Genomic DNA, 18,866 nt, shown 5'->3' on the forward strand with positions numbered 1-18,866 from the left:
TACCGCAGGTTTTCTCCGGCATATAAACTGGTTTTTATTCATCCGCACATTCAGTGAGTGGTATATAAACGATAGCCCTCGAGGCGCTGTATCTCGGATCCCAAGGTAGGAAACATACATAATGCAGTGGAAAGGAACCTTCAATCCTAAGGCAACCGCCTTTTCTAGATTTCGCTATTTATCAAACTTACTTCAACAATGCCATCAATATTTTCCATGGTTTATATAAAAATCTTATTTTGAATTTATACAATTAATTTAATTGTGAAATTAAATATACTTTTAATATATGCATAATTATTAATTCGATTATGATTTTTCCCCCGGTTTATTTAATTTAAAAAGTGTCCGTGAACATACGTCAATAGTTCAAGAGGTAAACAATTTGGACTAAAAATTATTGTCCAAAGTCTGATTTTCATCTGTATTCTAGATATTTCAGGTTACTTCAATATTTTTCAACTTTATTCCATCAAGTCCAACGTATCTCATTAAATGTTAACCCTACTGTAAATTGAATTACATCAATGAAAAGAGCATGGAAAATGCTATGAGGTCCATTTATTTTTTTATCTGTAACCGTAAGCAAACAAAATACGAAAATATTTATAATATAAACTTTAAGGAGTTTGCCAAGTTCTTGTATAAATTTTAATTAAGATTTTCATCGTTCTGTAAATACTGACAAATACGAAACTTACGAAAAGTTGCACCTACTAATGAGTTGTAAACACATGTGCTTAACTTTTAATAGTCCATTTAACACCAATGAAAACTTAACGTTTATTTGCTAAAAATTTGATTTTTTTGGTTGCAAACGGTCTATAAAAAAAATAACCGTTTTGTGGCTCCTATCAATAAATAATGAAAGTACTACCGCTTAAGCAAAAAAGCCTTTTTTGCACAAAACTGAACATAAAAGAGTTTCAAAAAATTAAATTAACATATCCGCATTTTTTGGCTTGCATTCTTAAAAAGGGTGGCCAATATTATGAACTTTATTCTATAAAGTCCAACGTATCTCTTGAAAGCTTAATCCTACAGTAAAAATGATTACACAATACAAAATATAAAATCACTTTTAAAATAAAACTTTTATGAATTTGAGAAGATATTATCTATAGTTTGAGTAAGATTTTTTTGGTTCTTGGAATACAGAAAGATATGGCACTTACAAAACGTTGCCTAAAAAAAAACGAAAAAATTAAATTAAATGTTCAAAATGCCCACCTCTTTGAAAGGTGAAAGCCAAAAAAGATGAACATCTTGAGCATTCAATTTAATTCAACTTTTTTGTCTAATTTTCAATTATGTACTAAAATGTCTTGTCTATTTCTTTGTTTTACTATAATTACTGTTTAATAAATTTCAAAACATAAGGACTGTTATTTGTAACTTTAACTAAAAAATAAATTTGTTAGGAATTAAACGTAAATTTTACATGGGTAAATGACCTTTGAAAAAGAAAGCACATGCGTTTACATCATCAGAGGGCACTCTCGACACGATACGCAAGAATGGCACAATTGCACAGAAGACAAACACTTTCAGCCCTGAAGATGATCTCAATAAAGATCGAAACGTGGCACGATAAAGAAAAAATTTTTCTGAAACCTACATCACACCAGACCGCATCTCATGATTTCTAAATAAATATAGAAATTGTGTTTATATTTTATATAATTTTGTATATAGTTTGCTTAAGGGTAAAATAAAAAAACTAATTAATCTAATAGGATTTTCAATGCACTTTTCAATAGAGTAATCAATTTAAAGTAGGAGTAAGAATTTATAAGATACGTTCGATTTTATAAAATAAAGTTGTGAATGGGTGAAATAACCGGAAAAGTGAAAAATTTAGGGGTCATTTTATTATAATTTGACATATAATTTTGGAAGGTTAGAGTGACCTCAAAAATGAAATATCTCGAATACATTTGGCAATCTGACTTTGTACAGTAAGGGCTTTTTAGTACTATTTGACTTATTCACCATACTTAATTTATCTACTTAGCAATTTTGCACATTTAGATTGTTGGATTTCAATTATCTTTATAATTATTAAAATGATTCTTCCTATTGCTTTGCAATATGTAGACGTCCTTTAAACCAACTGGATACAACGAACAAAATCATACCCTTTAATTATTTTTTTTTTAAAGATATACAATCTCTCCCTGTATAGCGGAGCCCAAACGAAGGCCAAACCCTTTCTTGTCTAATGTTGCCTCAGGGCCAACAACCAATTTAGCCAATTTTCTAAAGCTTAGCTAATTCCATGAGTTTAGGGCAGTTGAAGTGTTTCATCCAGTATATTGGTAACACTGATTTTTTGGCATCAATCTAAAATCTCCATCTTAGAATTTTTTATCTCCAACAATGCCCGTTCATCCCATCAATGCATCTTCTGTCGATTACTATATTCGCCAAAAATAAAACTTTTCATGTCCAATATAATTTACCACTTTCTTTCCAAAAGTTGCTTCAGAGCAATGCCAACTTTAGGAATTGTTGTTTAAGGTTATCAAGAAATCCCGTGACTTTAGTGTTTTCCCTGCTCTGTTTCTGCCCGTGTATTGGTAACACTGATTTATTTGGCGCTAAACACTCTATTACCTAATTTAATTCCCGCAACCTTTTAATCAAATCGCAAATGTTCATCTTACTGTAAGACATCATATCAATTACCTAAATCATACAGACCCATAAGTATATCTTCTATTTTCATAAAAATAATAGAGAAAATCTTAGATAAATACATTAGACATGACTGTGGAATTAATACTATGATACATCCTAATCTGCATGCCTATTTACCAGGAAAATCAGTGGAAACTGCTTTGCATTCACTGGTAGGAAGGATAGAGAAATCATTACTCAATAATAATGGGTGCTTCTTTGATATCCAAGGGTTGTTTGATAATGCAGATACTTCCTGCATTATATCAGCACTAAATAGATACAATGTAGACCAACATCTCACAGGATGGTGAAAACCTACTTGGAGGGACGGATGGTAAATATGTGCTTAGGTAGTAGCATTCTTAGAAGCAATGTCACAGGAGGCTGTCCACAGGGAGGCTGCTTATCCCCTCTTCTGTGGTTAATCACAGTAAATAGCTTAATAGAGCTTCTGAATAATTCAGGTTTCTACAGCCAATTATTTTTAGATGATGGTACCATAATGATCACGGGTAGAGATCCCCTGACTCTTTCACTGCTGATGAAGGAGGCAATGGGGTAGCTTTCTGAGTGGTTTGTGATAAAGGTCTTTCAATTAATCCAGCTAAATTGGAACTGATAATGTTTAGTAGGAGAAGAACACTACGTAATTTCAAAATCCCTAAATTTCAGGGTATCGAATTAAAATTAAGGGATTCAATCAAATTCATCGGGGTAACGTTTGATATGAAACTTGATTGGAAAGGCCACATTAAAAACATATACAGGAAAGGCACAGTCTCTATGGTGCAATGTAGGAGGATTGTTGGTAGAACATGGGGTATCAAACCTTGCGTGGCCAAATGAATATATACCGCAATTATACTACCTAGATTTCTATTCGCAGCCCTAGTATGGTGGAAATGGCTAAAAAATAAAGGGAATATTAACAAGTTAAGGTCATTTCAAAAACTAGGCTGTTTGATGATGACGGGAGCATTTTCCACTACACCCACCCTAGCACTTGAGATTATAACCAACACTACACCTCTACACATAGAGGCTAAGGTTAGAGCAGCGGCTATAGATTAATTAGTGAAGGCAGTTGGAACCATAAGGGAAACAACATAGGTCACTCGAAAATTCTACAATTATTGAGTAAGGTCAACAGCCAACTATTAAGCGTTAGCGATAAAAAGGTTAAACCCCCTTCAGGGAAAAAGTACTTTCAGGTAGTTACTCCTTGTGAATATAACTATAGTGCGGACGATGACAATCGTAGCCTAGACTATTTTACCGACGGCAAGGGAAGCGGTGCTGGAATACATATACCTAAATTAGAGATCAGCATCTCCTCCCCTCTTGGTAATAACATCTCCGTTTTTCAGGCGGAAATATTGGCCATTAATGTTTGCTGCAGAACACTTATGGATAACAAGATCAAGGGAAAAGACATTAGAATTTTTTCCGACAGTCAGGCCAGTCTTAAGTCATTATAAAAAGAGCTATCAACATCTAGGCTGGTGGAGGAAACTGTTGAACTTATTAATAAAATTACTACCAGGCACGGGAATAGGGTAACTCTCATATGGATACCAGCTCATAAGGGACACTATGGCAATGAAGAGGCGGATAGCCTGGCCAAAGAAGGCGCAAATACTGCGTTTGTCGGGCCACAACCGGTATTACCCCACTCTATAAGGACAGCGAAAGATAGTATTAATTGCTGAGGCATGAAACAATTCCTTAAAAAATGGAATCTGTCCCCCGGACATAGGCAATCGAAGGAGTTTGTGAAGAAAATAAAACCAAAAGAATCGAAATGGCTATTCTCTAACTCAAGGAGGGGAATTAGGAGCCTGATAGGTATCCTGACAGGCCATTGCCCCTTGAGAAGACACCTCTTCATAATGGCTATTTTACCAGACCCCTTTTGCCGCTTCCGTGAAATAAAAGAAGAAACGGCACGGCACTACCTCGCAGAGTGTGATAGGCATGCCAGGCATAGATTTGAAACTTTTGAAGAAGAGGATATTGCCAAATCACTCCCCAAGATAAAATGGTCCAAAATCTTGGGGTTTGTGGACAGGTCCAAGAGGTTTATGCAGGACACGTGAACCACCAAGTCCCGGACCTTTTAGGGATGGGGTACGAGTCTACCCAGGCATTTAATCCCTCGGGTCTTGCTTGGTCGCCCACCATGCGTAANACTGTAAGACGATATTGGGCAGTAAAATGTTAAGAAATTGAAATCTCCCCAAAATTCTATTTTTAGCTTGCCAAACAGCCATTTGTTCCATAGGTATGGGACCTACCCTTAGACATGGCGGGGTAGTGGATGGGAAAAAATGTACCCAAAAGAAATAAATAAAGCACTGGAGAAATTAATAAAAACTTACAACTAGCAAACGCACAAGGGCAGCAAACCTCCTAAAATGGATACACGTTTACCCAAAGTGGACATCAAACAAAAATACGAAACAAAATACAGTCGAAAATAACAGAATAGACACCAGATGTAGACAAAACCCAACAACAAATAATAACAATCAGAACAATGAATAATGGGGGTTGAGGTGGGAGGTTGGTGTCCGAGTGGATCGAAGTCACGATAGCTCAAGTGGTAGAGCAGCGGTGTATTGAGCCGAAGGTCGTGGGTTCGAATCCCGCTCGTGACACTCACTTTCTTATCTCAACCAATCCTTACAAAAAGATTAATTAATTGAAAGAAGTTATCTGGTCAATCGGACCAAGAAATGTAATGGATACAATGAATAATATTTATTAAAGTAAAATTGTAACGGCTCACGACTCTTAACAATTGTATCTGAACGTTAATAGAGCATAGGAACTGCACATCTTCGGCCGGAATTGACAACAAAAGCTCACCTGGTTTAAGACCCGAACCAGAAGAAAGAAAATCCACGGGATGAAGTCAGAAAAAGGGACAACCGGACTTCGGGTCACTACCGTTCGCGATTCAGAATATATCCATGGGACCCGGCCACAGAATAGAAATGAGGCTGGAGGTTACGAAATACCCGTGAGATGAGAGACATCTGTCCTTAATCCGCATTCGGCACTGCTACATAATTCGAATGTGTTTGCTGGTTGGAAAGGGATGTGTGTAAATCGTCCAAGCTGGCCATACAAAAGATTGTCTTTGATAGGACGGACAATGCTAACGGTCGCTGTAGATCACTGAAAATCGGATTTGAGGCCTAGACGGCCGGAAATAGAGACATAAAGTCAGAGGAAAACATAATACTAGAGGGACGCTTTATCAGCTCACCCAACTCACTAATCAAACGATCCATAAAGACTCCGACATTAATTTTCCAGCGTATAACATCATACAATGACGTTTATGTCCAATAGTTAAAGTATTTAACTTCATAACTTTAGTTTTAAAAAAATTTATTCTAAAACTGATATTGTTCATTTTACAGAATACACGATAGCTATATCTTGAAATGCATCATGTACATTAACGTGTTTATTTAACGACAATAAAGTTCATGGTTTTAATATTAGAATTGAACTTGTTTATTTATGTCAAACTCGTTTTTGTTTCAATTTATATATGTCTAAACCAAACGCCCAACGGGCAAGTACAGGATAATAACGTGTTTTACACTGCCAACAATGCGCCAGGCCGCGTGTAGAAGCTGAAGTCACAAAGAAATGCAATGCCATTGACTTTGGAAAGAGCAGCTTGCGACCTGAAAGAAGCTGAAATTGTAAAAAAACGAATGTCTGATTTTTCATGGAGCATCGAGTGACCTGTTAGCACATAAAACGACGCGATGAGATTTCAAGTTCGACTCGCACTGAAAGCTGACGTCGCAAAAAAGGATTTTTTTTTACTTTACATGGATGAGCCTGCGACCTTTTTAATTAGTATTTTTAATTACATTCTAGTAATTTGATGCGATTTTGTCCTGTTTACACGTCCTGCGATGCGATGCGATATCGCGTAAGTAGAAATGGAAAGAATTGTCTGATTTTTTATGGATCATCTTTTGACCTGTTTACACATTCAGTAATGCGATGCGATGAAGCGGGAGTAGAAGCTCAAATAAAAAATGAAATGTCTGATTTTTCATGGATCATCGTGTGACCTGTTTACACATCCAGCGATGCGATGCGATATCGCGAGAGTAGAAGTCGAAATCCAAAAAAAAAAAAAAGTGTCAGATTTTTCGTGGGTCATCTTTTACCTGTTTACACATTCAGTAACGCGATGCGATATAGCGGGAATAGAAGCTCAAATAAAAAAATGAAATGTCTGATTTGTCATGGATCATTCTTTGCCCTGTCTACACATCCAGAGATGCGATGCGATATCGCGCGTGTAGAACCTCATTTAAAAAAAAGAAAGGTCTGATTTTTCATGGATCATCGTGTGACCTGTTTACACATCCAGCGATGCGATGCGATATCGCGCGAGTAGAAGTCGAAATCCAAAAAAAAGAACTGAATTTGACTGTATTGATCAGACCTGTTTACACTGAGAGTGGTGCGGAGCGATGCCATACGACTAAGATCTATGAGCTTGCTGGCTCCAATGTGGACAAGCTCATTTTTATATTCTTTATATAAAATGACGCATGAACAACTCTATAAAACAATCTGGTTTCCGAAATTTTCAAATTCTCTCTATATTGATCGATTTATTCTGTAATTCTGCATACATATAGTAAGACCTCGGTTTAACACATACCAACGTTTTAGTATCAGATCCAGAGGATATCAATAACAAGATCTATTAGCTTCCAATGCATGCATTCTAACTTCAGCACACTCTCTTTTTCACCCATTCTTAAATACATTTAACACAAAAACATTTAATTGTCTTTACCGATTGGTCTGCTTATCTCTGACAACCAACTCAGCGAATATAAGAAGGCAAAATTGATCGGTAACGACTAAATTACAGGTTCGTCACCTAGCATACCACATTAAGATATCTCACAACAAAATCGTTTATTATATAGAACTGGTATTTACAAAGGAAAACCATTATTAATTTCAAAAACCACAACTTACCTCCCAGTTACTGTACGACTAAAATTTTAAATCTCAATTAAATCGCTGCTAATAACGAACTAAATTAAAATTTTAAAAATAAAGTGGGTAAAGCCGGGAACACACTTACCCGATGGAACGCTATGCGACGCTACCCGACGAAATCCTAAGTACAATTTTCTATAAGGTTGAATTACCCTCTTGCACATCAGCCCGATGTTATGCTATGCTACCCTGCTCTATGCTACGCGATCCTCACTGTCCAGATTTTCGTCGGGTAGCATCGAGTACAGTCGAAGACAAAAAACGAGACACTCATATTTTTATTCAAACTACATGTATTATTCTCGTTATATTAATTACAACAAAATTATTTTAATATAAACCGAGATCACAAATTCATTAGTTTTTATTTAAAAAAAAAATGTAATGGCTTTGTAGAAAATAGATCAAAACACCGGAATACACATTTTTTATATAATAAATTTAACTAACGATTTATTACTCGTTATTGCTTTCAAAATTTAACTAACAATTTATTTCATGGTTTTGCTCATAAAATTACACCGTTTTTGCGAGTAGTGTCAAAGCACACTCATCATTTTTTTAGTTTATTTCAACCTATGTATATGTAATTTTGTCGTTATATTAATTACAACATCCTTACTTTAATGTAAACCAATTTACCCGAGTTCAAAAATTCATGATTTTTTATAAAAATTATTTAATTATGTGTGAGGAAGAAAATCTATCAAAGCACCGGAATAATTTTACTTAAAACAATTAAATTTAACTAACAATATTTATTACATGGTTTTGCTCAAAATAGTCCATTAAAAACAAAAGAGGCGTTGCGATTGTAATACTGATTTGTGATACACGCTGTGTGACTATACGTGGCGCGCGCATGACATCGCATAGATATGCACACCCTACTAAAACGTGAGAAGGCGTCGGGTAGCATCGGGTAGCGTCGCATAGCGTTGCATCGGATAAGTGTCTTCCCGGCTTTAGGCGGCAGTTTTCCAATGGATCCATAAAACGGCTGTCGCCATAAAGTCAATATTTTTAATTTTTGTGATATTTATTTATGAAGATAAAACTAGGGATGATAATCCTGTTCAAAAAGCGATACAACATGACTGATCTAAAAGATCTATGGATTTCTAAAAAAAATTTTTTTTCATTTTTAACAATTAATTTGTTTAGACAATACAAATTAAACATAGATTTTGTCAAGAACGTTAGGTAATGTTTCGGTCGAATTTGACATGTCAAAATGTCGAGTAAGACGTACAATTCGTTCCGTTCCTTTTTAATCGGAGGGCACAGATTATAACAGGACTGGGAGAAAGAAAAACCTCCTTACGTTATGTTTTTGTTAGATAGTGTCAAGCTCCAGAGATTGTAGACCTTTTGTACTAAATGCTTATATAATGACGAGGGCGGAGAGGGAAAAAACAAAAAGGGATTAACCCTTTCGACTCCGCCCTGCACAATGGGCGCTGCTTTCCTTCTCACAGGCTGGCCGACGAATAAAAATGCCAACCAAGCCCTGAAAAGAACTGTTTGGTCATGAGGAAATTTTTAAAATATGTCTTATCCTAAAGTAATTGCGATTTGAATATGCAAATTTTTCTAATGTAAAGTTCAAAAAATATTATTAGTTTAATATTAATTTTCATACAAATAACAAATTCACTAATTTCGTAGTCCGCTTGACCAATTAATATGTTACAATTAATTAAGGTTTTTAGTTGAGATAAAAAAGTCATTGGCACCAGTGGGATTCGAACCCACGATCTTCGGCTTGATACGCCGCTACTCTACCACTTGAGCTATCGTGACCTCGATCCACTCGGACACCAACTTCCTATCTCAACCCCACCTTTTGAGTTTTCCCTCCTTTTCGCCATTTTATCTCAACTAAAAATCTTAATTAATTGTAATAAATTAATTGGTCAAGCGGACCACGAAATTAGTGAATTTAATGAATTAAAATGAAGAATACTTCACTAAAGCTCTCCGTGGCCATTTAATTTGTCGTCGAGAATCCAATCCGATTACACGACATTTGAAAAATGGCTAAAAGGCGGGAAAATTCAAAAGGTGGGGTTGAGATAGGAAGTTGGTGTCCGAGTGATCGAGGTCAAGATAGCTCAAGTGGTAGAGCAGCGGCGTATCAAGCCGAAGATCGTGGGTTCGAATCCCGCTCATGACACTAACTTTTTCATTTCAACCAAAACCTTACATAAAAAGATTAATTCATCGAAACTAAGTTTGTACATATTATACAGGTGCTTGCTGAGACCGAATCGTATATTGTGAACTTTGATGTACTTATATTCAAGTGTGGTGTTTAGTGACCGTTAGTTAATGATTATTTGGAGATCGTGAGAACATAATCAACGACTACAACTGAACGCTACTACTAATAATACCACATCAAGTCTATCAAATACCGACAAACCAATATACATATCCATGCCATTCATTCACGGCCTATCACATAAATTAAACACATTTCCCTCTTCTGATAACTTAAAAAAGGTCTTTAAAAACTATAAAACAATTCACACACTTACATCGGCATTATATCCCATATCTGGATAAGAGAGTAAAGCAACATATCTATGATTGCAAAAGACCCAAACAAAATCCTACAGCACTGGTTACCCACCATTTTGAACACCAACATAATTTCGACTTCAACAATCCAAAAATATTACGCACAGAACAAAACTAACATAAACGTAACTTGTTAGAAATGGTTTACATCAACAGAGATAAACACTGCATCAATTACAGAACAGACAAATGTAAACTCAGTCACAGCTACGCCAATATCACTGCACAAATGAATATCGATAACATACATATATCATCATCACATCACACAAAACATATAATATAACATATAAAACAATCATCACATTCCATACATCAAACATTTCTACATAGTCCAATTCTTCAAAAATTTGGCTTTCATTTCCCTAATTATCCCCGTCTATATAATCCTGAACGAATAATCAGGCCAAACCATTACCCATTTTTTCCCATTGTCGGCTCCTTTCATCTCAATGAAGTCGACTCCTCATATAGAAATATTTTTCTATCGTTACTTTCTTCCTCACCCCTTCAAAATCCAACGTATATAAACATAAAACAGCAATATCTCAATGGCACTCTCAATAGGACACACAAGAATGGCCAAATTACGCAGAAAACAAGCACTTTGAGTGAGTAGAAATACTTTGAGTCTAAAACTTCTAGCATTGTATACATTCAATTTTATTCACATCCTACATGCATTTGTATAATTTACGCAATTTTTATAAATCCCAGGCTCTGAAGATGATCTCAATAAAGGTCGAAACGTTGGCACGATAAAGAAAATATTTTTCTAAAACCTACATCACACCAGACCCCATCTCACTATCTCCAAATAAGCATTAGTTTTTTAATATTCTGGCCTATAGTTACATCCAAAAACTTACCTTATTTTGTCTAATAAGTTTAGGCGAGACTTTTTCCGCTGTGTCTTTTACGTTTATCTGTCATGTGATGTTGTTTCACCTAAATGCTTCAACTTGTTCTATGCGGCAGTTGCTTCGTTTTTGACATTTTGATTTTTAAAAAGAACGGTTCCGGGAACTACGGTTGTGTTTGTTACCCATCTTTTCGCATGCGCTTCTCTTTCAGCAGCGCAGCAGCGTAACACCCTTTCCACACAACCCTCTCATACAACAGCTTTCCTCGCTAACCCCACTGGTGTTATAGGTGTGCCAATATGTGGGTTTAGACGATCTTCTTTGGAATTCGGGTTGCAGGTTTAAACAAAAAATAAATATTATATAAAAAAATGTTTGCGGGAAAGGGGAGGAAACCGGCCGATAATTTTCTGCGCGGTGCAAAAGGTAAACGAAGTGGAATAGAGTTCAAATAAGTCTTTTCATTTTTAGTTAGTCATTAAAAAAGTTTTAAGTACAGAAATTTCAAGAACGAAGTGACGGAATTAACCCAGTCCTGTTAATTGCGTCTCCTTTCTCCGTAAATCTACAACATTTAGACCGTTTTTATCGATTTACTCAAAGAATTTATTCAACCCGGCCTGTTCGAATAATTATTTCATTTAGCACAAGTGAATTTTTATATTTCTTGGTTAATTCTCCATTTAAAAGTGGTAAAAACGTTGCTTTTTATTACTTATACAACTTAAAAGAAAATCTTTAATACAGGTGTTTTGTATACATCGAGTTGGCGTAAATTCTATTTTGGCTTGGAACTTGAACATAGGGATGGATAGTTGAGGAAGGACGGTAAGTATTGTGAAGGGGGAAGACACATGGTACCTGTTTGCGGTAATATAATGCCCCCGTGCGGATTGCCTCAAGCCGTACTCCTTAGAATCCTCTCTCCTTATTACTACATCTTGTCTCTGCATGTGACGTTGGCACAGCCTCTTCACCCTTTCGCCTTAACCTACATTTTTATCTCCCTTACCCAAGGGAGAATTTTTCCGAATACATTTGTCTAGAAGTGAGAACCCTTAATCTATTTTGACGACCTTGTTTTCTTCAAATTATGGTTCGAAGGCTACACAGTTTTGATACAGTTACGAATAGAAAGGAAAATAGCTACGAAAATAAATTAGGTGGTAGGGTGTGCTTAGAGTGCAGAAAGGAATTCACTTTATCAAGAGAAGAGCACGTAGGCTAGTTCTATCAGCAAGATCTAATTTTCTACCCTAGTTTTACCTTTACGTTCCAGTCGACTTTGTTGGCAAAGCAATTTCTCCTTTTCATTAAAGACTTCAAAATATAATTTGTTGATTACATAAATAAAAAACTTTGCTAGTCGAAATAGTTGGATTTTCGTTAAAATACGCTCACTGAGTATTAATGAAGCCAAAAAATATTTTTATGTGTGGTGTTTAGTGATCGTTATTTAATGACTATTTCGAGATCGTGAGATGTGGTCTGGTGTGACGTTGGTTTTAGAAAAACATTTTCTTTATCGTGCCAATGTTTCGATCTTTAGTAAGATCATCTTTAGGGCTCAAAGTATTTTTTAGTATGTTTTATGTGTAGATGTGTTATTCTTTTGTATCGTTTTGAGAGTGCCCTTTTTATTTATTTTTTATGTGTAGATGTGTCATTCTTTTCTATCGTTTAGAGAGTGCCCTTTTTATTTTTTTTCCTGTGTAGATGTGTCATTCTTGTTTGTCGTTTTGAGAGTGCCCTTTTTATTTATTTTTTATGTGCAGATGTGTCATTCTTTTCTATCGTTTTGAGAGTGCCCTTTTTATTTATTTTTTATGTGTAGATGTGTCATTCTTTTGTATCGTTTTGAGAGTGCCCTTTTTATTTATTTTTTTTTCTGTGTAGATGTGTCATTCTGTGTGTCGTTTTGAGAGTGCTAGTGCGATTTTGATGTTTTATGTTTACATACGGATTTATTTTGTTAGGGGTGGAGAAGGAAGTAGGGATAGAAAGACATTGTTATATTAGGCTTCTTTGAGGTGAAAGGAGCCGACAATGGGAAAAAATAGGGTAATGGTTCGACCTGATGATCGTTTCAGGATTATATAGACGGAGATAATTAGGGAAATGAAAGCCAAATGGATGAAGATAATATCAATAAAAATCGAAACGTTGGCACGATTAAGAAAACGTTTTTCTAAAACCTACGTCACACCAGACCGCATCTCACTGTCTCCAAATAATCAATATTTTTATGTTGTGTTGTTCTAGGTAAAATTCTGCCAATTAGATTCTGCCCACAATTGCAAAATGAATTATCATTTTTCGCTTTTACCGTGATACAGCCGCTTTTTTTTGTACGTTGAGCCCTCCAGCAGTTCTCTCTCACCTAGTTTTATTCAGCATTCTAGACGTATTTTCTTTATTCTCTTGACTTCTTCTCAACTTTTTTTTTAGTTATTCAGATATCGTGAGATGCGGTCGGGTGTGATGTAGGTTTCAGAAAAACGTTTTCTTTATCGTGCCAACGTTTTTTTTTTTTCAAAAAGATTTTATTTATTTCTTTTATGAGGGCATTTCAACTACGAGGTTATATGCCTCGGGCTATCGGTGTTTATGGGAAAAAGACCCGTTTGTAAATGAGTCGGTTTCGAATGCAAGGCCGCTGGATTCGAACTCCGGACCTTTACCTTACAATGATGAACGCCGTGTCAACGCCTAAACATTTTATATTCTGTAATTATTACGCAAATTATGTTTGAGTTGAAAAATTAGGGTTACGAGCGGGACTTTTGATGTACTAATACGGAGGTCGTGGTTTCAAGTCACGATCGTGACACTAATTTTTCAACTCAATCATAATTCACAAAAAATTACATGTAATTACTTTGGTTGATTGGTCTAATAAAAAACATAATATATTAATATTTTATATTCTAATTCTACTTTGAGCCTTGAAGATGATCTCAATATAGTTCGAAACGGTGGCACGATAGAGAAAATGTTTGTCTAAACCTAGGTCACACCAGACCGCATCTCACGTTCGTTCCCCAAATAATATTTTTATATTCTGTTGTACGCTGAAATAAGTTTTGTGATTGAGTAGATAAATACAGGATCATAAGGTTTGTAGGCCAAATTGACAGCCAGCTGGAGTGCATATTTTTCCAGGTTTTAATCCAGTTTTAATCTTAAAAAAAGTAGAAACAAACTATTAATTGAATAATTTTGAAAAAAAATGGTTTAAAACATACATAAAACACAGACGTTAATCCAAACAGAAGAGTGAACAACTTTCTGTAAAAGTAGCAAAATGTATCTCTACGTAACCTATCTAACCTATCAAAGCGGTGCCTTTGAAACCGACAAAGATTCTCCGACGACCGATCGAAAGAGTATTACTAGGCAATGTGCTTGGGGAAATCCTCTTAATAGTTTATAGCACAGATGTACCGATTAAACCTGGCACTCCGCTGCATCCTATCCGATGAAACTGCGGTACTATCCTACAGTTGCCTCGGAAGATCAGCAGATTCATGTCTCACGATTGATGGAAACAGACACGAAGGTCTACTCTACAAACTTGTCGAACGATCTATGCTAAAGGCCAAAAACAACCTACATTCTACAAGACGTTACTACAACCTAGTCGTAAAGCGTCGAACTTTGTGGAACCGCTAACCCTTCTAGATCCAACGTCTCCAATCTTTTCAATCTTAAGTCCTCAGATCCATTCTAAATGCTCCGTACTTCAGTACTACCTTCCACAACGACTTTAAATCCACAAATTTACAAGTTTTACAATATACTCTCCCATCACCTTAATGATGATGACAAGGGAATGCGAGAAAGCGTTTTTTATTCCCAAAATCCGTTTGGCTTATCCCAGTAGCTTAGTTCAGTTTAATTGACTTAAAAATGACTACTACTTCTTTCTTGTAAGAAGTAGTAGGTCATTGTCAAGGTCATTACATCTCTGCAATTCTTTTTCCACGGCCTTTGATTTAATGATACCCATGACCTGTGTGACCTATCCTCCTCTGATCGCTATCTGACTTTTCATAATCATGAGTTTACTCTGACTGACATCTCTGGAGTTCGTCCGTCACCTTTTAACTTTTATTTTTTGGGGACTCATTCCAAGATGGACGAGTCGGCGTTTATAAAGTATAAGTATACGTTTATAAGGCTTAAGAGTATATATGTTCATATAGATTCTCCTATGACCAGTTTATTATGATTTTCCAGGTTTACTTCTATGTCTTTAGGGGTGCCTGATCTTGTGAGGATTTTATTGTCAGAGTCACCATTCTTACCATCCTCCACAACGACTTTAAAATACCATTTATGCAAAAATTTACCAAGTTTCACTGTAAAATCACCCAACACATCAATGGTGATGATGATAACGAATGGAAGGAAGATGTGGTTTTGTATTTCCCCAGGTTCTGGTTTTTGAACTTTACTTAGTTCTTTCGTTTAATTCAATTGACTAATTTTTTTGCTGACATTGCTGCAATTCTTGTTCCAGCGTGTTCATGTCTCCTTTCTTTCTACCCTGACACTTAAGATGTTATCGGGCTGTCATGTTTTCCTAAGTTTTGTAGATTTTGGACGTGACCTTTTTACGAGTTGATGTTGTTTAGGCTGCATAGCCGTCTCATCATATTGAGGATTTTAAGACAAAATAGCCATTGATCTCTAAACTTTTAAGTGGATTTTACCTGATAAAACATATTTAAAAATTTAGAAAAGTCAACTATACTTTAATAGTGAACGGAATAGCCATGGGTTATGGGGATTCGAATACTGAACCGTAAGCTTGCAAATGCGGATCGAACTCGTTCCCCTGGGTTACTTTTCTTTTACTGAACTAGTTTATATGTCTATCACTATAGATTTGTTTATATTAGAACTTTTAAAGTTAAGGGGTTGGTGTGCGTGTCGATGAACCCAAGTTAAACAAGTATTGGCTTCGTCATTCCTCACTGAACATGGCGGAGTATGTGACAAGTGTTCACCTGAACATCCATGAAAAAACTTATAATTATTTAAATGAATTGTACTTTTTATCTAAGGTGTTGGTTAAGATGAAAAGTATATTTAATTTAAATAGTTAATAGGTTCAATACATACATGGATTAATACTTGTTATTACATCGATTATATTTAGTGTCTATTGACCAAATTACTTCTTTCAATTAATTAATCTAGTTATGTAAGGTTTTGGGTTGAAATGAAAAAGTCAATGCCACGGGCAGGATTCGAACCCACGACCTTCAGCTAAATACGCCGTTGCTCTACCACTTGAGCTATCGTGACTTCGATCTACTCGGAGACGCCGTGAATTCGAATCCCGCTCGTGGCACTAACGTTTTCATTTCAACCAAATCCTTACAGGAAAAGAATAATTACTTGTTATTATGTTAATTGCATTTGGTCATGGTGCACTACTTGTCTAAAAGAACGAATCAGATCATCGGACATATTAAAAATCCAGCTCTACCTAAAACTGACCCAAAAGAGCGCTCATAAAACTAAATGACCTTCGAGTAGAAAGAAACAACGCCCTCCTCACCACTTCATTTGCCAACAATCTGATTTTCATCCCCTGCTCTAGGTATACTCTGCATGTCATAAAAGTAAAATATATTGAAACTTCATACGATTCGAGCCAATAATTTTATAATATTCTTTCTGTTGCAGGTAAGTGGAGGATGTAATGGACGTGTAAGTGTAAAAATTAATCCACATCCACAATGTAGAACAACTGCTAACAATTTCCTGTCACATTATGCATATGACTTTTTTCGAGGGTGGGGCGATGCATAAGCTATATTTAATAATAAAATAATAAATAAAAGAATCTTTTAATGTCATGCAATAAGATAATTGCAAAATATCTAAATCAATTTTTCGAAATGTAAGTTTGTTTTATGCTTTTGAAACAGTCCCATGGCATGTTTTATAAATTTTTATTTTGTTTTTCGAAAATTGACAACGTTTCTAGTTATTATTTTACATTCTAATTTAATGATTTTCAACTTGATCCATTTACTTCCTTTAAATGATCTTCTGCTGATTTGAACCATCTTAAACGTCAAACTAGATTCAATCAAAGTCACTCTGTTTACACTTTCCCTTTCTATACTGTTTATGGTTCTTGACGGAACAATGATCAAAACGAGCATAATTAAAATAGTACTCGGCATTTTGAAAAGTTAGCCGGATAAAGTGATTAAACGAGGTGACATGATGCCTGTAATCCGGGGGCAAACAACATCCACGATTACGCCGGCACAATACACAGTCCTTGGTTGACAGCAGTGTAAACATAGCCCAGAGTCCACAGAGCCTAAGAACAGTCGTTTCTCTTGTTGACTGATTGAAGATATAATATGCCCTGACTCCAAATGCGGAAATTTCTTATTCGCCCGCACACACGTTAGCAACATGTAACAAAACTTTTTTCACATGTTGTTCCATATTGTTTTTAAAAGTCAAATTGGCGTGGATTTTAACATGAGTTTTCTTGTTTGCTTGTTTGCTTTTTCAATGGATGACAATTTTTTTTGGTGAAAATAACTGATTGGTGTTAGTCTGTGTACCCCACAATTCGCCGTCTTCTTATATAATTATATATAATTCCATCTTTTTATAAAAGGCTCCTAATGTAAGCAATAAAATGTTAGTAAAAATAATACTAGTATCAGGCAAATAATAAATATCAGCACGGGTGTCGTTGGCTGCAACGGTTAAAGCGGGGAACACACTTACCCGATGCAACGCTATGCGACGCTACCCGACGAATTTTCCATAAGATTGTATTACCCCGGTGCACATCTGTCGGATGCCAGGCAACGCTACCCTACTCAATGCTACGCGATCCCCACTGTCCAGATTTCGTCGGGTAGCATCGAGTACAGTCGAAGACAAAAGAACCGGACACTCATATTTTTATTCAAACTACATGTACTATTGTCGTTATATTAATTACAACAAAATTATTTTAATATAAACCGAGATCAAAAATTCATTAGTTTTTATTTAAAAAATAATAATTTTAATGGTTTGGTAGAAAATAGATCAAAACACCGGAATACCATTTATTATATAATAAATTTAACTAACGATTTATTACTCGTTATTGCTCACAAAATTTAATTAACAATTTATTTCATGGTTTTGGTCATAAAATTACACCGTTTTTGCGAGTAGCTTCAGAACAGGACACTCATATTTTTTGTAGTTTATCTCAAACGATGTATATGTAATTTTGTCGTTATATTAATTTTTACGTTCTTACTTTAATGTAAACCAATTTACACGAGATCAAACATTCATGAGTTTTTATAAAAATTATTTAAATTCGATGGTTAGGAAGAAAATTTATGAAAACACCGGAATAACTTTATTTAAAACAATTCAGATTAACAAACAATTTATTACATGGTCGCGTTTATAAAATTTACCTAACAATTTATTACAAGGTTTTGCTCAAAATAGTGCGTTAAGGACAAAAGAGGCGTTGCGATTGTGCTACGGATTTGTGATACTCGCTGTGTGACTGGCGTACGCTTGACGTCACATAGATGTGCACACTCAATCAAAACGTGGCAAGGCGTTGGGTAGCATCGGGTAAGTGTGTTCCCCGTTTAAGGCGTAAGGTAATCCAGCGTCCCTTCGTTCGAACAC

General features: G+C 35.6%; 1 protein-coding gene across 6 annotated transcripts in view; it reads left to right on the plus strand.

Moving 5' to 3' along the window:
* Positions 1-18,866, plus strand: part of LOC106672933 (mucin-5AC) — a 287,198-nt gene that overhangs the window by 71,814 nt on the left and 196,518 nt on the right. Inside the window, exon 2 of one of the 6 annotated variants that reach the window (XM_024224976.1) lies at positions 16,878-16,901. The exons of the other annotated variants lie outside the window; for them this stretch is intronic. The gene's annotated coding sequence lies outside the window, so the exon portion shown is untranslated. The remainder of the gene's footprint in view (positions 1-16,877; positions 16,902-18,866) is intronic. 6 annotated transcript variants of the gene reach the window in all.

The sequence above is a fragment of the Cimex lectularius genome, unplaced genomic scaffold, assembly GCF_000648675.2.
Source record: "Cimex lectularius strain Harlan isolate CLEC.00 unplaced genomic scaffold, Clec_2.1 scaffold100, whole genome shotgun sequence".
Classification (NCBI taxonomy): Eukaryota; Metazoa; Arthropoda; class Insecta; order Hemiptera; family Cimicidae; genus Cimex; species Cimex lectularius.